Below are 23,172 nucleotides of genomic sequence, written 5' to 3'. Positions count from 1 at the left end.
GTATATGTGTGGATTGGTGTATGTGTGTGGATTAGTATATGTGTGGATTAGTATATGTGTGGATTAGTATATGTGTGGATTAGTATATGTCTGGATTGGTATATGTCTGGATTGGTATATGTCTGGATTGGTATGCGTGTGGATTGGTATGCGTGTGGATTGGTATGCGTGTGGATTGGTATATGTGTGGATTGGTATATGTGTGGATTGGTATATGTGTGGATTGGTATATATGTGGATTGGTATATGTGTGGATTGGTATATGTGTGGATTGGTGTGTGTGTGGATTGGTATGTGTGTGGATTGGTATATGTGCGGATTGGTAAGTGTGTGAGAGTTATGGGTGTTATGCTGTACCATTTCCAATGTATTTTTCATTATATAATTATGCTCTAGTACATCATAACTCCCATCACTCTATACTGTTCCATACAGTGGCAGAGCTGGGAGACAGAGGCCTTGCACCCCCACCGCAGGACTCCTGAAAGGTAAGTGAACTTCAAAGTGGGAGAGGGTAGATAGTTAGGAGGGGGTAGATAGGGAGAAGGGAGTGATACGGGGGGATAGGGGGTAGATAGGGAGAAGGGAGTGAGAAGGGGTAGGTAGGACAAAAGGGAGTGAGAAGGGATAGATAGGCCAATCATACTCCTATCATGCCAAGTCTGCGAGTACATCCTGGAATCTGGGTATGCCTGGGCATGATAGAAATGTGATTGCTGTTAACAATCATATATATATATATATATTAATATTGTTATTTAATTGTTTTGTCCTATTTTGGTGTGTTACTTACTTGAAATAAAAGTGTTAGATTTTTTTTTATGGTGTGGGTGGGCCCATATTCGGTTTCGGCCAGGTAAATGCTGCATTTTCGGTTTCAGTACAGAATTTGTTTCGGTGCATCCCTACTACTAATGAAGTGGTAGGCCTACACCACATCAATGTTTGGCTTAGTATATAGTGATAGGAGTTATGCTGCACTATTGTCAATGTCTGGCTCAATGTATAGTGATAGGGATTACGCTGTACCACTGTCAATGTGTGCCTCAGTATATAGTGATAGGTGTTATGTTGTACCACCGTCAATGTCTGCCTCAGTATATAGTGATAGGTGTTATGCTGTACCACCGTAATTTCTGCCTCAGTATATAGTGATAAGTGTTATGCTGTACCACCGTCAATGTCTGCCTCAGTATATAATGATAACAGTAAGTGTTATGCTGTACCACCTTCAGTGTCTGCGCCGGTATATAACGGTAGAAGCTATGCAGTTTTAAAGTGTGTGTGGGGGGGTGCCACATACAGGATCCGCCCCAGGTGCCAAATACTCTAGGTACGCCCCTGCCCAGAATTGAACTGCATATTCAAGGTGGGGTCTTACCATGGACCTGTAAAGAGGCAGAATAATATCTTCCTCCCGTGAGTCAATACTACTTTTAATAGATGCCAATATCTTATTTGTCTTTGCAGACGCTAGCTGGCAATGTGCACTACTGCTAAGTCTATTGTCTACAATTACTCCCAAATCTTTTTCATTAGTAGATTTCTCCAAGGAAACAACATTTAAATGATACATTGCATTTTAATTATTATGCCCAAAATGCATAATTTGAAAATTTGTCTACATTGAATCTCATTTGCCATTTATCAGCCCAGTTACCCAATTTATCCAAATCATCTTGCAGTGAAGACACATCTAGTTTGGCCTTTATTACTCTACTTAATGTTGTGTCATCGGCATACACTGAAACCTGGCTCCCTATGCCCACTGGGAGATCATTAATAAACAAAAAAGAAGCAGACCCAGGACAGATCCCTGAGGCACTCTACTTATCACATCTGTCCAGTTTGAAAACTTCCCATTTACCACCACTCTCTGTGCCAATTCTCAATCCAGAGATAAACATATGGCCCTAAACCTATTTCAGTCAATTTGCACAGTAACCTTTTGTGTGGAACCATATCAAATTCCTTGGCAAAGTCTAAATATAAAACATCCACTGCAGTAGAGGTCTTGCTGGGGTTGCGGGCGGGAGTGGGCGGTCAGGCACTGTACCTGAGGGTCCCGGTAATCCCGTGCAGTCCCGCAAGGCTACTTTCTCGCTGCTCCCTTACAGTGTCTCCTCTCTTGCTCCGCCCAGGAACAAAACGGAGTCACGTGATGTGACGTCACTTCCCGTGACTCCGCCTTGTTCCTGGGCGGAGCAAGAGAAGAGATGCTGTGAGGGAGCAACTCGAGGGCAGCCTTGCGGGACTGCGCGGGAAATCTGCAGTTCAGGTAAGGAGGTAGGCTTAACTGGCCACAAATGTGGCGGGAGCGGGCGGGATTGGCCACAAATGTGGCAGGAGTGGGCGGGAGTGGAACACCCACATTGCGGGAGCGGACGGGATTGGTCAAAAAATCAGCGGGAGCGGGATTAAAAAAGCAGTCCCGCGCAGGGCTCTACACTGCAGCACTCATATCTATATCTCTACTCACCTCTTCATTTAATGCAATTTAGTTAGTTCGAAAAGATCTGTCTTTCACAAAGCCATGTTGGCTCTTGCTAATGAAATTCCTGTTCAAGATGAAATTTTGAATATGTTCCTTTAGTAACCCTTCAAACAGTTTCCCCACCACAGATGTCAAAATTTACAGGTCTGTAATTGCCTGGCTACGATTTAGATCCCTTTATAAACATGGGCACCACCAGGGCCGGCCTTTGGGGTGTGCGACCTGTGCGACCGCACAGGGCGCCACACTGCAGGGGGCGCCGCCTCCCGGTCCGCCGACGCTGCCCGACGACAACACGGGGTCCGACGCCGCCGCCGCCCCGCTGTGGGGTCCACTGCCGCCCCCTCTGGACCTAGATTAAAACATCGGGTTTTTTTGTTGTTGTTTTTTTAACTTTATTTAAAATCCTCCATGTTAAATAAAGGTTTTTTTTTTTACTTTATTTAACATGGAGGATGTTAAATAAAGTTAAAACAAACAAAAAAAACCCCCAATGTTTTCATTTATGACCCGGGCAGGGGCGCCGAGCGGTTGCTCGTGAAGTTCTCAGCAACCGCTCGACGCCCCTTACTCTCCGTGACTCCGTCGCGGTGCCGGCATCTCATGTTGAGCGCTGGACTATTCCGGCGCTCAACATGAGATGCCGGCAGGACTCCTCAAGGTAAGTTAGGATAAGGAGAAGTAGGGAGGGGGGGGGTAGTTTGAAGGGGCGGGGGGGTAGTTTGAAGGGGCAGAGGGGGGGTAGTTTGAAGGGACAGAGGGGGGGTAGTTTGAAGGGACAGAGGGGGGGTAGTTTGAAGGGGCAGAGTGGGGGTAGTTTGAAGGGGCAGAGTGGGGGTAGCTTGAAGGGACAGAGGGGGGGTAGTTTGAAGGGACAGAGGGGGGGGTAGTTTGAAGGGGCAGAGTGGGGGTAGTTTGAAGGAGCAGAGTGGGGGTAGTTTGAAGGGACAGAGGGGGGGTAGTTTGAAGGGACAGAGGGGGGGTAGTTTGAAGGGACAGAGGGGGGGTAGTTTGAAGGGACAGAGGGGGGGGTAGTTTGAAGGGACAGAGGGGGGGGGTAGTTTGAAGGGACAGGGGGGTAGTTTGAAGGGACAGGGGGGTAGTTTGAAGGGACAGAGGGGGGGGTAGTTTGAAGGGACGGGGGGGTAGTTTGAAGGGACAGAGGGGGGTAGTTTGAAGGGGCAGAGAGGGGCTAGTTTGAAGGGGCAGAGAGGGGCTAGTTTGAAGGGGCAGGGGGGGTAGTTTGAAGGGACAGAGGGGGGTAGTTTGAAGGGACAGAGGGGGGGTAGTTTGAAGGGGCAGGGGGGGTAGTGAGGGGGGGCGCCAGAGGAGTAGTTCGCACAGGGCGCCAGAACACCTAAGGCCGGCTCTGGGCACCACATTGGCTTTATGCCATCTGTGGGCACTATGCCTGAAATAAAAGAATCCCTGAAACTCAAACAAACTGCTTTACACTTGGTGGGTGGGCATTTAACAAGGATTGGTGAAGTTATCTTCTTTCCTCTGATCAGGAAAGATGAAGTTGTGTATTATCCGCATAGCAACAACTAATTATGTCCTCCAATCGCAGCACGTATATGGAGATTAGAGTTGGAGTTGGAGATTAGGGCTGCAACTAACGATTATTTTCATAATCGATTAGTTGGCCGATTATTTTTTCGATTAATCGGATAAAAAGATAAATGTAAATTTTTCGTTTATTTAAAATAACTGGATGTTAAAAACAAACAGCAGAATAAAAAAACTTTAAAAAAAATGCATGTGACGGGACCGACCTGTACCCCGACTGGGTACGCCCGCCGAACGTTGCTTCCTTCGCCCCATGGCCACCGGGGCACCAGAGACTAACCCCTTCTCTGTCTGTGGCTAGCCGAAACTGAGCTACACAGGGTGGCTATCGTCCTGAAAAGGACAATACGCGATCATAGCAGAGAACACAGCTCTTCAGGAACCTCGGCCGTACTGTAGTATACCGAAGTATAGCAATACAGCACCCTACCGCCCTAATAAGGGCAGCACCGAGGCTTACCTCAATAACAAGACAGGACTCGTAGTGAGGTAAAACAGGAACTTCCTTTATTTGGGAACACAGGGCATTTAAACAGTACAAGGGATTGAGTTACGTCCAATAGACACACAAGGGAATTGCGTCCAATAGACACAAGGGAATTGCGTCCAATAGACACAAGGGAATTACATCCTGCCCTCCTTTGCATATGACTGAGTATTAGCACTCAGCCCAGTAGGGGGTCTCTACTGTAGTCTGTGTGAGGGGGGGAGGGGGCAGGACATGTGGCACCTGGACAGGGTAGCAAACAAGGGGAACAAAAGCACACACCATAATCACAACATATACTGGGAAATGCAGGTATCACAAACAATAATTATTACAGACGGTACCGATTAACCCGGGGCCGTCACATCCCCCCCCCCCATAGTCCGGCAGACCCGGCTAGACCCCTAACGGGTCGGCTTGGGGCTGTCTGGGAAAGATAGGTGGGCATTAGGTTGTCTCTGCTCCCCAGTCTTTGGAGTGTGGCGCTCTGCACCCGGGCCCATAGTCTGTAGGGAGAAGGCTGGCACTCAGGCCCCTCCAGAAACCCATGGCATGGAGGCCTCTGTGACAGTCCCCTAGCTCGATTGCTCCTACAAAGGTAGCGCTTACCCGGCCAACATCTGCCTCTCCCGGTGTGTATACCATTCGCTGGAGAGAAGTGCCGACTGCCCCTTCTCCCTGGAGGGTACCCAGCCTCTGGGGAGGGATGCCGCCTGCACCCCCTCCCTGTTGCTCCCTCTGCCGCTGGGGAGATGAGCCGACTGCCTTATCTCCCTGGAACCCTTTTGTAGGTGCTGTGCAGAGGCCAGAGGTGCTCTGCCCTGTTGCCAGCGCTTCTGCTGGGGCTAAGGGATCTTCGGGTCCGGCCTGCAGCTGGGGGGAGGGAACGGTGTCCCTTGCTATCATCTGCTGCTGAGGAGGGAGGGCAGGTTCCTCTGCTCCCGGGATAGTGGGCTGCCGCTGGGGAGACTGACCAGCTGCGCCATCTCCCGGGTCCTCACTCAGCCGCTGGGGAGGAATGCCGCCTGCACCCCCTCCCTGGTGCTCCATCTGCCGCTGGGGAGATGGGCCTGCTGCCGCATCTCCCAGGATATCTGCCAGCCGCTGGGGAGGAGGGACGATACCTTCAGCTCCCATCATTGGGATCAGCAGCTGGGGAGCGAGGACCGGTTCCTCCGCTCCCGGGTCTGTGAGCTGCTGCTGGGGAGACTGACCAGCTGCGCCATCTCCTGGGTCCTCACTCAGCCGCTGGGGAAGAATGCCGCCTGCACCCCCTCCGTGGTGCTCCTTCTGCCGCTGGGGAGATGGGCCGGCTGCTGCATCTCCCGGGATATCTGCCAGCCGCTGGGGAAGGACGCCAGTTGCCCTTCCTCCCATGATTGGTGACGGCTGTTGGGGAAATCCAGATGATGGGGATGTAGGCGGGGCAGGGCAGAGGTCAGCAACTTTCTGCCCAGTTGCCAGCGCTTCTGCTGGTGTGGGGAACAGTGCTGGGCAGCGGACAGCGTCACTCTGCCCTGTCGCCAGCTCTTCCGATGGTGGGTCCCTGCTAGCAGGTGGGGACCCTTCGCTGTGGGACAGGTAGACACCAGCAGCATTCTGCCCTATTGCCGGTGCTTCAGCCTGAGCGAGGATTGCTGATGCAGGACAGATGTCAGCGATGCTCTCTACAGGTGCCAGCGCTTCTGCTGGTTGGTCCTCGTTAGCCGGCCGGGACACCGTGCTGGGGGATGAGCAGAGGCCAAAAGCACTCTGCCCTGTGGCCGGCTCTTCTGCCGGTCTGGCATTTTGCGGTGCTGGGCAGAGGATCGCGTTGCTCTGCCCTGGTGGGTCCCTGCTAGCAGGCGGGGACCCTTCACCGTGGGGCAGGCAGAGGCCAGCGGCACTCTGCCCCGCTGCCAGCATTTCAGCCGGAGTAGGAGGGGCGCATGGTGCTGGGCAGAGAACAGCGTCCCTCTGCCCTGTTGTCAGTGCTTCAGCTGGAACTGCAGGATCTGTCGACTCCCGTGTCATGGAAAGGCCGCCTTCCAGCAGCCCTAAGTATTCCATCTCCAGGCACCATTCCCTGTAGACTAGCCCTTCTAAGTCAGCTGCCAGGGTCAGTTCTTGGGAAAGCGGCAGCATTTCCTCGCGGTCCTTGTACAGGTCCCAGAACCTATAGCTCTCCGAACTACCAAAGTCGTCTTCTGCTTCAAAAGCTTCCCAATCTAAGCCAGGGACATAGAGGTCCTCACCTTCCGGAGAATAGTTATTTCCGGACCCCCACTCCTGCTGGGCTGCAGCCCAATATAATGCTCGGTATAGGTCCCCGAGCTCGAGCTCCTTCGCCACCAACTTCTCCAGTGTGGCTACTTCCTCCTCGGTGGGCTGCCATCTCATCCGGCGACGCCGCAGCTTAAATAGCTCCCCGAAGCGTTGTTCTGGGGTAGGCAGGTTCTCGCTTCTGCAGTTGTACCAGTTTTCCATGGCATCTTCCCACAGCTCTAGCCGAATCAGGGCTCTCCATTCCAGCCGTACTTCCTCTGGAATCGGCCCTCCCTGTATCGTCAGGGCGACCTTAACTCGAGTCTCAAAGTCCCATAACGGAGCTTCCCACTTATACTCATCAGCTCCTAGTGACGCATTCCTCTGTAGATCCAGGTCCACCTTGAACTGCCGATCCATTTCCATTACCGTCCTACAGACTGTTTCTGCAGATGGAGTGGCTCCATAGAATGCCATCCTCCTCTGTAATCTGTTGCGGAACTTCTTCCTTGCCTGTTCCCGACACCGGCTCAGTTCTTCTGCCATAGCTGCCGCCGATGTGGCTGTACCTCCGTGGTCAGCAAGCCTGTTAGTCCCAGTAGTGGTTGGGCTGTCTCTGTACTGAGGAAGCATCCCACCGCTGCCACCAATGTGATGGGACCGACCTGTACCCCGACTGGGTACGCCCGCCGAACGTTGCTTCCTTCGCCCCATGGCCACCGGGGCACCAGAGACTAACCCCTTCTCTGTCTGTGGCTAGCCGAAACTGAGCTACACAGGGTGGCTATCGTCCTGAAAAGGACAATACGCGATCATAGCAGAGAACACAGCTCTTCAGGAACCTCGGCCGTACTGTAGTATACCGAAGTATAGCAATACAGCACCCTACCGCCCTAATAAGGGCAGCACCGAGGCTTACCTCAATAACAAGACAGGACTCGTAGTGAGGTAAAACAGGAACTTCCTTTATTTGGGAACACAGGGCATTTAAACAGTACAAGGGATTGAGTTACGTCCAATAGACACACAAGGGAATTGCGTCCAATAGACACAAGGGAATTGCGTCCAATAGACACAAGGGAATTACATCCTGCCCTCCTTTGCATATGACTGAGTATTAGCACTCAGCCCAGTAGGGGGTCTCTACTGTAGTCTGTGTGAGGGGGGGAGGGGGCAGGACATGTGGCACCTGGACAGGGTAGCAAACAAGGGGAACAAAAGCACACACCATAATCACAACATATACTGGGAAATGCAGGTATCACAAACAATAATTATTACAGACGGTACCGATTAACCCGGGGCCGTCACAATGCATTTCTTGGGTTTTTTTCCCAACCTGCCCCCCCCCCAGTTATGCACATCTGAGCCCAGGCTTGCCACACTGCCTCCCAGATATGCCTTATACCTCCTGTATGCCTTATACCCCCAGATATGCCACTCTGCCCTCCCCAGATATTCCTTATACCCCAGATATGCCATAGTGCTTTCTGATATGTCTAATACCCCAGATATGCCACTCTCCCCCCCCAGATATGCCTTATACCCCCTATATGCCTTATTACCCCCCTGATTGATATGCCACTGTGCCCTCTTATTTGCCTTATACCCCAAATATGCCACTCTGCCCCCCAGATATGCCTTATACCCCTTATATGCTATTGTGCCTTCTGATATGCCTTATAACCCCCTGATATGCCACTCTTCCCCCCTAGATATGCTACTCTTCCCCCCCAGATATGCCTTATACCCCCTATATGCCACTGTGCCCCCTGATATGCCTTATACCCCCTGATATGCCAACCCCCCCCCCCCCCCCGACTTACCCTCCTTGCTCCATACTCCTTTGTGTCTAGTCGGGGCAGCCAGTTGAGATCTGCTCGAGGCGCGTAGATAAACCTCCCCGCAACGCTGCAGGGGACCTGGATCCTCCTCTCCGGCAGCCAGTGGAGGTCTGTGCGATGGGCGCAGACGACCTCCACTACTGCCGGCACTTTCGCCGGAGCTTCTATGACTGGGCACCGGAAGGTCATGTGACATTAGTGATCCATCATAGAAGCCCCAGTGGAAGTGCCGGCAGTAGCGTAGGTCGTCTGCGCCCATCGCACAGACCTCCACCGGCTGCCGGAGAGGAGGATCCAGGTCCCCTGCAGCGCTGCGGGGGATCCACCTCTCTGGCAGACAACCTCCGCCGCTGCTGGCCGGTACTGTCACGCTGGTGTTCCATCATAGAAGCCCCGATGGAAGTGGAGGACAGTAGCGGAGGTTGTCTGTGCGCATCGCACAGATACCCGTCGGCTGTCAGAAAGGAGGATTCGGGTCCCCTGCAGCGCTGCGGGGATCTGGATCTTGTGTTTAAATCTGACCTCTATTTGAGAAAAAAACCTTCATCTTATATTCGATAAAATCGATTTAACTAATCGATAATGAAATTCATTGGCAATTATTTAAACTAATTTGGACCACTATGCCAGGTCTGCAAACAAGTTCTTAATTATTATTTTGTATAATTATGCATGTTTTCCTGTATATGTACTAAATATGTATGTTGGGGGCGTAGTTTGTTTTGGCCAAATGTTGGTATTTACTAGACTCAGGCGCCGGCCAACTCTTCGTGTTCGTCTTCATGTTCGTCTTCGTGGGGGGAAAAATCTTAGTATTCCACGAATATTCGCCCGTTCCTATGTTTGGTTCGGGCGAATATTTGTGTACATTCATTGTGTTCTTCGTTTTTTGCCGTTTTTTTTGTAGAAGGGGTTAATACGGGGTTAACGCGGTACGGACTACGCAGCAGCTTTGGCGCCAGGATTTTAAATGTCCGTACGAGCAACTCTATTGGCTCGCCTGCAGGGGCCTCCTCTGCCATCAACCAATGAAGTACACCTGTACTTCATTGGTTGATGGCAGACGAGCCCCCTGCTGGCGACCAATAGAGTCGTTCGTACAGACTTTTTAAATCCTGGTGCTGCAACTTGGCCGGCAGAGACCACTGGTCTCCCTGCTCCAACAGTTAAAGGTCTGTACAAGCGACTTTATTGGTCGTTCGTATGGACTTTTAACTGTTGGAGCAGGGAGACCAGTGGTCTCTGCCAGCCAAGTTTCACTGTCAGGGGTTAAAGGGCCGTGCGAGTGAGCCTATTGGTCACCTCTGGCATCAACCAATTGGTTGATTACAGACGAGCCCCCTGCTGGTGACCAATAGTCGCTCGTACAGACTTTTAAAATCCTGGTGCAGCAACTTGGCCTACAGAGACCACTGGTCTCCCTGCTCCAACAGTTAAAGTCGGCCAATGCAGTTTTACCATATATTTTTGAAAAAAAAACACCAAGGTATTTCAAATGTATTTCAAATGTATTTTAACCCTTTCCATGCACTAATTCTACTACCATCCTTTGTCAAACTTTGTGGTAGTAATTTATTTTGTGTTTTTTTTAACACAAAAATTGCACTTCAGGTTTTTTAAAACTAGACACCCCAGGGTATTTCAAATTGCGGTACTTTAACCATTTCCATGCACTGATTTTACCACCAGCCTTTGTCAAAATTTGTGGTAGTAATTTTTTAATATTTTTTATCACACAAATTGTACAGGTGTGAATTTACAGCTCCTGGTATATGTCACTGTCCAACAACACCCCGAATATGTTCAGCAACATCTTTTGATTACAGTGATACCACTGTAGGGTTTGTCTGGTGTTTGGGAGCTAAAAGGCCACATTTGGGAAGTGCGCTTTTTCTCCCATTTTGGTTGGTCTGTGCCTATGCCCTATCTTTGAACCCAGCCACTCCAATTTACCCCATCAAACCATTATTTTTTTTAAATTAGACACCCCTTGAGTATTTGAAATGCTTTTATTTTAACTCTTTCCATGTCAAAATTTTTGGGAAGATGCACCGCTAATTTTAGCACTTGCTCATAATAATGATCTTTATTTATTATTTATTTATTTTATTCTTTTTGGACTTTTTAAAAATGTCTTGCTGGAACTGGATGGTTCCTCTGATGGTGACATCACTGCATAATTATTTTTAAATGTTTTTAAGGACGCGCCCCCATCTTGCGAGTGGCAAAGCCTCTCGCAGTGGCGGTTGTGACCGCTCTTTCCAGAGAGGTCACAGTGCATCCTGGGGTGAGTGTTCAGTGTTGCTAAATGCATCGCTATGGAGGCGTTTCAGCGACACCATTAAAGTTTAAGACGCGATCATTGATCGCCTCTTATACTCTTTTAAAACGTGTCACTGTGCTTTTGTGTGTTGTTGCTAGGGACAGATAGGGTTGCGTTAGGTTTTGGGGGCTTTGATGAGGCGGTTAACCCTTTGTTAGGTGTGCTTTATTTAGGTTAAGTTCCCAGGTCATGTGGTTGTGTATTTGTTGCTTTAGGTCTCCCAGTACTATTCTGCGATAGGTCTCCTTTACCTAGGCACCTCTCAGTCACCGAGGGGACCGCCACCTCAGGTACTGGTTTTTCCTCTTGTTGCTATTTCAGGTGTTATCTCACTCTCTGCTTTACCCACAAAATTTTGATTGTCAGTTCCTGTCATTAAAGCCCAGACCCTCTTCCTAAACTTCAGAAACAGGTAATTCTGTAGGGTTTTTAACCTTAGAATGTCAGGTTTAGTGAGTTAGAAAGGAGGCAATTCTGAGATCTCGTTACGTCACCACAGGTAGTCTGCCTCCTTGAACTAGTCAGTTGACCACCCCCCACCACAAGGCTATCTCCCCTCCTCGTTTGGAAGTTATGTCACTCGAGCTAGTTATTCGTGCCTCGCTATTAGTTAGTTAGGCCCCCTACGTTTTTCATCCCGCTCTATCGCATAGCTTGTGTAGCTATAGAGTTAGTTTTAGATATAGGTCCTAGGGCCTGTGGAATCTGTCACTGAGCTGGATAGTCCGACCGACTACCCTAGCCTGGGACAACACACTCTTTGCCCGGTTTCCCAGTCACTAGCCGAGACTAAGTGTAGGGTATAACCAAAACGAAGACTGATTTATTTTTTACACACATGGCTAGATATAGCCAACAAAGCACACATTAACATAACTCAAGATATTGGGATACAAACCGCCACTTTAATCTGCCTCCCAGAGACAACAGGGTCAGTAAAGGGATTAACAATACAATGGGGTCTCAACCTCCACTATCTTTTACTGGCCAACATCCGTTCCAGAGATGGCTTGGCCAGGGTAAATGTAGTAGTGCACATAGTAGTGGGGGGGAGGGTCTGACATTAAACTAAAACAATGGCAGTTACTCCCTGGTTGCTGCTAGGGGTAGGCACAGAACTCTTTATAAAGCCAGGGCCCATAGTCGGTAGGGAGGAGGCTGGCTCTCAGGCCTCTCCAGTGGTCCCAGTGAGGAAGGGCTCCATCACATATCTGACTAGGCTTCTTTTATATATTCATAGAATGTTATACCCATCCATACAAGATGATAGGTCCTCCATTCCCCGTTCACCTGCGCCAGACGTTGTCGCCTCACCTTCCCAACGTGTTGACGGCGGAATTAACGAGGAGAGGCATTCCATTTTCAGTCTCGGCTAGGAAAGCAGAACTTTTTCGCCTAGTGTTTTCTAGTTCTAGTCCTAGAGGTCGGACAATGGAAGCCCAGCCTAGAAAATGAGAGAGAGCAAAACCAACCCCCAAAAATTATTTAAATACATAAGTTCTAAAAAAAAATAAATAAATAAAAAGGAATGTGTAGGTACACTAAAAACAGAGATGGGAGTGTTAGATAACGAGGACCAGGAAAAAGCAGAAACTTTAATGCATTAAATTTTATTCAACATATTTATAAATGACCTTGCAACAGGCGTTGAAAGTCATGTTTCCGTGTTTGGAGATGACACTAAACTCTGTAAAGTAATACAATGTGAGCAGGATATTACTTTGCTGCAGAGGGATTTAGATAGACTGAGCTACTGGGCACACAAATGGCAGAAGAAATTTAATGTAGAAAATTATGCATTTCGGGGTAAGGAATGCATAAGCAACTAAATGGTAGTGAATTAGGGATAACAACAAATGAGAAGGCTTTGGGAATTGTTATAGACAACAAACTAGGCAACAATGTGCAATGTCAGTCAGTAAGGTATTGTCATGTATAAAAAGGGGCATCAATTCGCGGGATAAAAATATAATTTTGCCTCTGTATAAATCAATGGTAATGCTGCACCTTGAATATGCTGTGCAATTTTGGACACCTATTCTAAAGAAGGATATCATAGTACTAGAAAGGGTGCAGAGGCGGGCTACAGAATTAATAAAAGGAATGGAGCACTTTAGTTATGAAGAAAGGTTAACACATTTAAATCTGTTTAGTTTAGAAAAATGGCGCCTCAGAGGGGATATGATAGCATTACATAAATATATTCGGGGCCAATACAAACCATTGTGTGGAAATCTGTTCATAAACAGGACTATGCATAGGACACGTGGTCACGCCTTTTGACTGGAAGAAAGGAGATTTAGTCGAAGGCAAAGGAAAGGGTTTTTTCAGTTAGGACAATAAGGATATGGAATTCTCTGCCTGCAGAGGTAGTTTTATCAGAGTCTGAGAGACATTTAAACAACAATTGGATGTATACTTGCAAAAACATAATATTCAGGGATATAATTTTTTAATTATGGGGAAACAGCTTCTTGATCTAAGGAGAGATCTGACTGCCATAATGAAAATCGGTGCCAACGAATTTCATTATCGATTAGTTGAATATAAAATGAGGGTTTTTTCAGAGCAAGTGTTGGTTAAGGAGGACCAGGAAAAAGCAGACCCAGTAAAAAAACCCTAATCTTATATTCGATAAAAGCGCCATCAAATTCCGTAGCGGTGTACATTGGGTAGACAGGACATAACAAGTAGTATGTAACATAACAAATTGACTAACAGAGACAACAGGTGAGGAGAGCCCTGCTCAAACGAGCTTACAATCTAGATCAGATCACGTATTACATTTAGGTGTTCCCAGATAGCACATCCTGGGATACCACAGATCTGATCTGGATGAATAACCTTATCTATGACAGCTTTTGTTCTATTAGCTAAAATCTTGGCCATAAATTTAAACTAAAAATCAGCTCATCAGTATTGCTTACACCAGCCTCTTTCACCTTAAAAAGTGTTTGCAAATGCACATTAAGATGTTTAAAAACATGCTTGCTCTCTTTTTTCTTCTTCTTGCCAGAAACAATAAAAAGGTTCTTAATCTTGGACTTGATGGTTTCCCACCAGTCCAAAAAATTCAGACTTGGGTCTGATTTTAAGGTCTGGAGCCGCCATCGCCCATATGAGACCTTAAAATTATTACGGAATTGTTCGTCCTCTAGTAATAATACATTAAGTTTCCACAGACCATTCCTAGTTTTTTATTTATTAGGAATTAAAAATCTAGTTTTTAAAAGCTTATGGTGTGAGAATATATTATCTTCTAAAAACATGTCCTAGAGATTAAAACCAGTAGGAGGACAACATATATCTATGCCATAGCTGACCTGGTCATTAGACCATGTATATCCAGGGTCAGAGGGTTTTAAATGCCTCCACGCAACTTTCAATTTAAAATCAATGATAAAATTTCTAAGCTGACGAGAAGTTTTATCTGCCTTCTGGTTCTCACCCCCTCCACTTCTATTTTCGCCTGATAGTATACAATTAAAATCACCTCCAACTATAAGAGGGGAAGAACCTGTGGCAAACGATACGATCTAAAATTTCTATTCTTTCATTCTTAACTGGTGAAGACACACATTAAAACCTTTAAAAACAACATCAATTAAAATTGCTCTCCCACATATTTGTTCTTAACCCCTTCGTGACAAAGGCTGATTTTACTTTTTGTACCCTTCGTGACAATGGCCTTTTTAACATTTCTGCGCTGCTTGTGTTTAGCTGTAATTTTCTTCTTTCCCGTTTACTGAACCCACACACATTAGATATTGTTTTTTTCAGGACAAGAAGGGCTTTCTTTAGATGACATTGTTTTGATTGTATCATATTATTTACTACTAAAAAAAGTATAAAATATGGTGAAAAATTTAGAAAAAAATGACTGTTTCTAAATTTTAGTTGAAAAATCTTTTACTCATCTATAAAAGGTAATGAAAAAACCTGCTAAATGGATTCTACTATTTGTCCTGAGTTTAGAAATACCCAATGTTTTTATGTTTTTTTGCTTTTTTCTACCCATTATGGGGCAATAAGTACAGGTAGCGTTTTGCTATTTCAAAGCCATTTTTTCCAAATCTGGTAATTCTTCCCCCCATGTGCCATTTCGGGTATCTTTGAACCCGGCCAATGCAATTTACCCCATCAAATCATATATTTTTGAAAACTAGACAGCCCAGGGTATTCCAAATGCTAGTATTTTAACTATTTCCATGCACCATATCTACCACCAGTCTTTGTCAAACTTTGTGGTAGTCATTTTTTTGCATTTGGTTTTCCACACACATTTTACTTCAGGTATGAATTAAAAAGTTCTCGTATATGTCACTATCACAAAACACCCCAATATGTGTTCAGCAACATCTCCTGAGTACAGCGATACCTCACATGAATGATTTTGCCTGGCCGTTTGGGGGCAAAAGGGCCACATTTGGGGCATGCGCATTTTTCAATGTTGAACTTTGGCATTTGGGGATCCACTGCCCATGCCCTATTTGGTACATCTTTGAGCCGGGCCATTTCAGTGTGCCCAACAAAACCATATATTTTTCAAAACTAGACACCACAGGGTATTTTAAATGCTGGTATTTTAACTCTTTGCATGCACACATTTTACCACCAGCATGTTTTCAAAGTTTGCAGTAGTATTTTTGTGTGTGTATTTTTCCCACACACACCTACTTTATGTATGAATTTACAGCTCCTGGTATATGCCGCTGTCACACGACACCCCATAATGTGTTCAGCAACATCTCCTGAGTACAGTGATACCCCACATGCATGGGTTTGTCATTTTTGAGGGAACTAAAAGGCCACATTTGGTACGTGTGCATTTTTCTAATTGGAAATTAGGTGTGTGGCCATCCTTCCCCCGGTGTTAATTGGGACGTTGTTGAACCTGGCCAATTCAATTTATCATACCTTTTTTAAAAGTAGACACCCCACGGGCATTTAATATGCCAGTATTTTAACTCTTTCCATGCGAGAATTGTTTTAAGCTAATATGCTAATTTTAGGACTTGCTCACAAAAATATATTTTTTATATATATATATATTTTTTTTTTGTCTTTTTAAAAAAAAAAATTTAACATTTTTTTTCAACTTGGAGGTTCCCCTGATAGTGACATCAGTGGGAAATGATTTTTACATTTTACTAGTTTTTTACTATTTTTTTTCTAATTATTATTAATTTTATTTTATTTTTTAATTTATTTTTACTAATCACACTGTGATTAGAAAGCTGGGTTCCATTGACTTGCATGGTGAATGCAGTACCTGTATTCAACCTGCAAGTGGAGCCAAAGTTCTCTAGATGGTCTGGACCATCTAGCGAACTTTTAAAATTTGTTGGTTCCTGTTACAGGGCAGCGGCCATCTTGCTTGATGGCGAAGATCATCGGCAGCTGCGGCTGTGACCGCTCTCCGGAGCGGTCACAGCCCATCGAAAGGTAAGTGTTTGGTGTCGCTGGATGCCTCCTGATCGAGGCATTCCAGCGACACCATTTAAGTTTAGGAGGCGATCGTCGATCGCCTCCTAAACGCTTTTAAAACGGGCGTCCGCCGCCATACAAAGTATGGCGGATGTTGACGCCCCGTGGAGGGGCCAGAGATGGCCCCTTCATTCCGATCGCGGCGTTGCTGAATGCCTCGAGGTCGAGGCATTCAGCAACGTTTTTTGGGTGCAGAAAGCGAAAACAGATCGCTTTCTGCACCCGTTTAAAGACGTGCCGGTCCTGGCACGTCAATTGTCGTAAAGCACATGCTTTTCCGTGTCGTGCCAGGACCGGCAATTGTCGTTAAGGGGTTAAAAAGGATCCCAACCCCAGCGGCTTTATTATAGAAACATAGAAAGTGACGACAGATAAGAACCAGTAGGCCCATCCAGTCTGCCCAACCTCTGAGTACTTTCCTTTAGTACCTGCCCTTATCCTATATCTAGCTTGGCCTTATGCCTATCCCGTGCTTGCTTAAATGCCTTTACTGTATTAACATCTACCACTTCTGCTGGAAGGCTATTCCATGCGTCCACTACCCTTTCCATTAAGTAATATTTTCTGATGTTACCATTAAACTTTTGCCCCTCTAGCTTATGACTATGTCCAGAGCCGGCCTTAGGCGTTGTGGCGCCCTGTGCGGACTACTCCTCTGGTGCCCCCCCTGCCCCTTTAAACTACCCCCCTCTGCCCCTTCAAACTACCCCCCCTCTGCCCCTTCAAACTACCCCCCTCTGCCCCTTCAAACTACCCCTCCCCTCTGCCCCTTCAAACTACATCCCCTCTGCCCCTTCAAACTACATCCCCTCTGCCCCTTCAAACTACACCCCCCCTCTGCCCCTTCAAACTACACCCCCCTCTGCCCCTTCAAACTACACCCCCCTGCCCCTTCAAACTACACCCCGCCTTTGCCCCTTTAAACTACACCCCCCTCTGCCCCTTTAAACTACACCCCCCCTCTGCCCCTTCAAACTACACCCTCCCCCTCTGCCTCTAAAAACTACACCCCCCCTCACTTACCTTGTTGCCGGAGTCCTGCGGTGAGAGTGGGAGGCATCCGTCTTCTCGCTCTGCCGCGGTGCCGGCATTTCATGTTGAGCGCCGGAATAGGAAACTCTGGGGGGGATGCACTATTCCACGAACCCCTTCCTTGTGCTCCTTTAGCTGCACAAGGCACCTGTTCTTACCGTTCCAAATCCCCATCTCATTCCATACCTTCTGTGGGTTAGATACTTTGTTACAATATCGATATAACCAGGCTATGACAGCTTCATCAGATACATATGGGTTATACATATGAACAGTAAGAGGGATTTCCTCACCGCCCTACAGCAATGTAAAGCAAAGTCCATCCAAACAAGGGTCATCTTTCTTTTCTCTGAGATTCTTATAGATGTTGTGACACACACCGATGTTCAGTGATGTTACTATATATGTACCTCTAACTTGGTCTTGCAGGCAGTAGATGTTTTGAAGATCCAGTCCAAGTGTTTTCATTAGCACCTCCTCTACAACATACTTTGTTCCTTTCTCTTCCTTCTCTCTCTCAGGAACTTCAATCTTGATTGAATTTCTAAGTCTCCCGTCCTTAACAGACGTAAACTTGATGGTTGCAAGCATTTTCCTTTCACCAGAGCAATAAATTACTCCGGCTTAAGGTAGGCAGCCTGCTGCCTTAAATGACTGTTTTAACACAATCAGGGCCCAAACACACAGCAATGCAAAGGCAAGAGATCTGTAGCTGCAAGCAGACTAAACAGGGACCCAAGCCAAACAAGTGGCAAGTTGTGAAAAGATAGAGACACAAAATTCTGTGTCTTTGAAATCATCAAATCATCAGCGTGAGATGTGTCTTCTAGGGTGACCACATATTTTTTTGCCATTCAGGGACACACTATGAAGCAGATGAGATTACACACACAGGTATATATATACACTCATTCACAGGGGCATAACTAAAAGCCTCAGGGCCCCGGTGTGATAATCTGTTAAATATTAGGAAACCCAGATTTAATAATATACATACAATCATTACAGATTTGAGCAGATTGAGAGTATTAACCCCTCTATTACCAGACATGAGCAGATTCAGAGAATTAACTACCAGACATTATACACACAGTCACACAAACAGAGAAACACAGTGACAAACACAGTCACACAAACACACATACCCGGTGCTGGCTGCAGCTTACTCTGAGTTTGTGTGAAGGAGGGACTCAGCCTATCAGGAGATGCTTCTGAACTCTCAGGCAATCCGGAGAGTTGAGAAGTCTCTCCTGATTGGCTGAGACCTCCTTCACTCAGACTACTCATTCAGGGACAAGGCAACTGTCCCAGTAAGGTGATCTGTCAAAAAAATCTGCTTTTATTTTTTAACCACTAAATTTGAAAGACATTGGTGTGTAATCAGCTGCATGGAACAGGCAAAAATTTCCCTAGTCAGATTCTCTTTGTTGTCTAGTTTTTTAAAATGATTTACCAATCCTCAAATGAGACATGGACCCAGGAAAGTTATCTGTCACATTTCCAAACTTGAAGAAATAGAAATGCACGTTTCAGTTTTGACCTTGCAAAATTCCAAACACATGCTATAATCATGCGTGTTGGATATTGCTGTACTAGGAGGTGTGTTCTGAATACAAATAAACAGTTGTTTATACCCTGGTTGCACATACCCTGGTAAATACATCTACTGAGATACTGCAATGTGTTTGTTTAAAATGCAAAAAATGAAATTTTACTGCAGATTGGCAATGCAATGTTAAATTAAAAGTGTTAACCTCTTGATGACAATTGATGGGCCACATGAAAACAAACGGTTTACGACAATTGACGTGCCAGGACCGTCATGATTTCAAACGGGTGCAGAAAGCGATCTACCTTCGCTTTGTGCACCCAAACGGTGTTGCTGTAATGCCTCGATGTCAAGGCATTCAGCAACACTGAGATCAGGGGCCCCAGGGTGTCAACATCCGCCATACACTGTATGGCGGTGGACGCCCTTTTTTCGCCTCCTAAACTTCAATGGTGTTGCTGAAATGCCTCGATAGCTTGGCATTCAGCGACACCGAACACCCACCCCAGGATGGGGTCGCTCCGGAGAGCAAGTCCTAAAATTAGCATTATTATCTTCACCAAAATTCTTGCATGGAAAGAGTTAAAATACTGGCGTGTTAAATTCCCATGGGGTGTCATGTTTTAAAAAATGTATGATTTGATGGGGTAAATCAAATTGGCTCGGTTCAAAGATGTCCCAAAAACAGGACATGGACACAGACTGACCATATACCATGACCATGACCAATATACCCTATTTGTACTTCTGCATTTACTTTTTTGGTTACAAATGTGATAACCCACATCATAATTCAATCTTGAGTGTGCATTAGTCTTTTCTTTTATGCTAACATTCATGGGGGACATCCGTGCAATTTTCTTCTAGCTACAACATACTGTTAACTTTTTATTTAAGTTTTTTGCACCAGTTTCTTCATCATCATCCTGCTCATAATCATTTTGCCACACTCACATACTCAAACACATGTCCACACTAACATACTATAACACACAAATACTAAGATAAATAACATGTCACACATGTACACACACACAAAGTAACACACGTCCACAATAACATACAGAGACACACACACCATCATACCCAGACACACAATCAAACACTCACTCATGCCACTCACTTACCATGCCTCAGCCTGTTTTTTAATGTAGCCGTTTCAACTTTGTTTTAGTGGCCTTTCTTTTAGTGGCGCCGAGGGACGATCCTTGACCAAGTGGCACCCCGGACAAGAATATTTTCTTACACCTCGCCATTCTTTTACATAGATCAGAATATTTTTAAAGCCTAGCAGGATTAAACAGTGAAGAAGCTATACACAGGAGAGTTCAGAGCAATTATTTTTTATGCAGGTGCAGCATGCCAGGTATACATAATGCATCAGACCCAGGCACAGGAAATAACTGTGCTGCCCCTTCACTCTACAGCTTATTCACTGCTCAGTGCTCACTACACTCTAACACTGTATGTAAACACATGCTCAGTCTAAGATCAAACACTGTTCATGGACACTCCATCCAGTCTAATACTGTATACTGCCACTGCCACATACACACTCACTTTAACACCATATCACAGTATAACAATGTACACTGACACACCCCGAAACACACACTCTGAAGGAACATACCCCATGCTCCCTTAATTTTGGGACACCTGACACCAGCAACTGCCAATTTCCCAGGACATGCCACGGCATGCTGAAAGTCTCAGAAAAACGTGACAATTGGCAACTTTGTTGATGAAATTATAAATAAACTAAGTTGCACGTAAGTGTTGCAACTATATAAGACACATATGGCTTTTTGGGGGAGTCTCAGGGTAAACCATTTCTGAAAGTTCCCATGTATGCACATCAAGTGTGACCAATAAACTCTAAATATTTTCATATTGGTTATTGTGTGATTTTTAATTGGTATTTTATTGTACCATACACCACCTTTTATCTTTACAATTGTTTCAACCATAGGAAGGAGTGCCGGAACCAGCTGCTAAGCAGTGTACCAAGCAGTTAGTCAGCGCACTTGATTTCATCCATAGTCGTGGATTCGTATATAGAGATGTGAAACCAGAAAATGTTCTGATTTTTGGCAGAGACTGCGAGAATATAAAGCTTACAGACTTTGGCTTAACTCGCCCAAGAGGCACAATGCTGAAACTTGTATCTGGAATCATCCCGTATACTGCACCAGAACTAAGTAATACACAAAATGGTGAAGGGATGCCAATCGATTTCACCCTTGATGCTTGGGCATTAGGTGTGCTTCTCTTCTGCCTGATGACAGGATACTTCCCATGGGAGAAAACCCTTCGCTCTGACCCATTCTTTGAAGATTTTATTGTTTGGCAGGAAACTGGCAATATTGAAGATTTATCCCGGCACTGGAAAAAACTAACAACAGAGGCTATGGATATGCTAAGCAAATTAATGAGTTTGAATCCATTACAAAGAAGCTCGGTTAGCAAGGCATTGTGGTACTTAGACTATGCATGGAGAGTGGACAACTGGAAAACATTAGAAGAATTCGATTAATATGATAAAAACATTTCATAAATGTGCATGGGTTGAAAAGGAAAAGTAAAAGAGATGTTACTTTCCTATGTCACTAATATTTTTGATTTTGTTGATTTAACCACAATAATACCTTTTTGTTTATACTTTTCTCCTTTTTTCTGTTGCCAGCAATTAGTAACCACAATAAGTCCATTCATCTGTGGAGTTATATATGTTTCAATATATTCTAGCGTTTTCTACAAATACGCAGTGCTGTTCCAAGGGGCGGATTAACAAAGGGGAAAATTGGGCCCCCACTTGCTGCTTGCATGCTGCAGTGCAATTCCTGTATTAGCCTGCACTAAACAACATGCATACAGTCATTTTTTTGCTGGATGATGTGAAAGGTAGTGTGACCACATGTCCCGGATTGCCTCAACCTGGGACAATGGGTCCCAGAATCAGTGGCACTGGCAGGGGGAGCCAAGGCAGCACTGATTGGTGCGGACGAGAGAAAGGGGCGCCAAGTGCTCGATCGGCGCCCCTCACTCTCCTCCGCGAGGCCTGTAGCTCTGTCGCGGTGCCGGCATTTCATTCTGAGCGCCGGAATATGACGTAATATGCCGGCGCTCAGCAGTGAAGCACGTGCACCGCGGCAGAGCAACGAGACAGAGGCCTCGATCTTCCACCACAGGACCTCTACAAGGTACTTACAAAGGGGGAGAGGCTAGTGAGAAAGGGGGTAGTAAGAATATTCAAATAAATAAAGAGTGGGCATTAGTGAGAGAATTAAATAATGTGTGTATGAATTGTGTGAATGAGTAAGAGAATGAAATAATTAATGTGTGTATGAATGGTGTGAATGACAGAATTAATAAGAATGCATTAATTAATATGTGTAAATGTGTGTGAAATATACCCTTTATACCCTCAGTGCTGAGTTTACATGTGATTTCCAGTTGATATACCTGCAATGCTGTTTCCATACATTATTATTATTGTATACCTGCAAATACAGGATTTGTATGTCTGATTTTGTTTATTTGATCTATACCTTCAGTGCTGAGTTCACATGTGAATTTCAATTCATCTATACATGCAAAGCTGGGTTTTTGTGTTATTCTGTTGATCTATACCTGCTATGCTATGTTTCCATTCATTATTTATGTATACCTGCAAATATAGGGTTTGTATGTCTTATTCAGTTGATCTATACATGCAAGTGCTGTTTAATGTGTTGGTTATTTGATCTATACCTGAACTACAGGGAGTAAGTAAATGAGAGGCATGGATTAGTAAATAAGGGGGCAAAGGGACTCTGGGGATGATTACGAGGGAGAGGACCTCTCACAGTCTTCCCCTAATCTGCATCCAGTGTGGCAAATATTTTTTTTGGTGTGGGAGTGATTGCATGCTAGGGAGCATGGAGCAGGACCCAAGGAAGTTTGTGTTACTGTGTTTGTCTATTTGCGTGACTGTGTGTGTAATGTCTGGTAATAGAGGAGTTAATTCTCTGAGTCTGCTCAAATCTGTAATGATTGTATTTATTATAAATTCTGATTATTATTATAAATTGTAATGATTTACTCATTATAAATTCATGCTTCACACCTACAACTCTGCCCTCTCTCTCGCCAAACAGCTCTACT

The 23,172-nt window shown here is 45.6% G+C and overlaps 1 pseudogene; it reads left to right on the top strand.

Moving 5' to 3' along the window:
- LOC149286356 (serine/threonine-protein kinase SBK2 pseudogene) overlaps positions 1-21,562 on the top strand; it is a 44,591-nt pseudogene extending 23,029 nt beyond the window's left edge.
- The last annotated feature ends 1,610 nt before the right edge of the window (positions 21,563-23,172 follow it).

Source organism: Sceloporus occidentalis, unplaced genomic scaffold (genome assembly GCF_023333645.1).
Source record: "Sceloporus occidentalis isolate IW3139 unplaced genomic scaffold, rSceOcc1.0.p SCAF_70, whole genome shotgun sequence".
Lineage (NCBI taxonomy): Eukaryota > Metazoa > Chordata > Lepidosauria > Squamata > Phrynosomatidae > Sceloporus > Sceloporus occidentalis.
The sequence above is the reverse complement of the archived record's forward strand: the minus strand, read 5'-3'. Positions and strand labels throughout refer to the sequence as shown.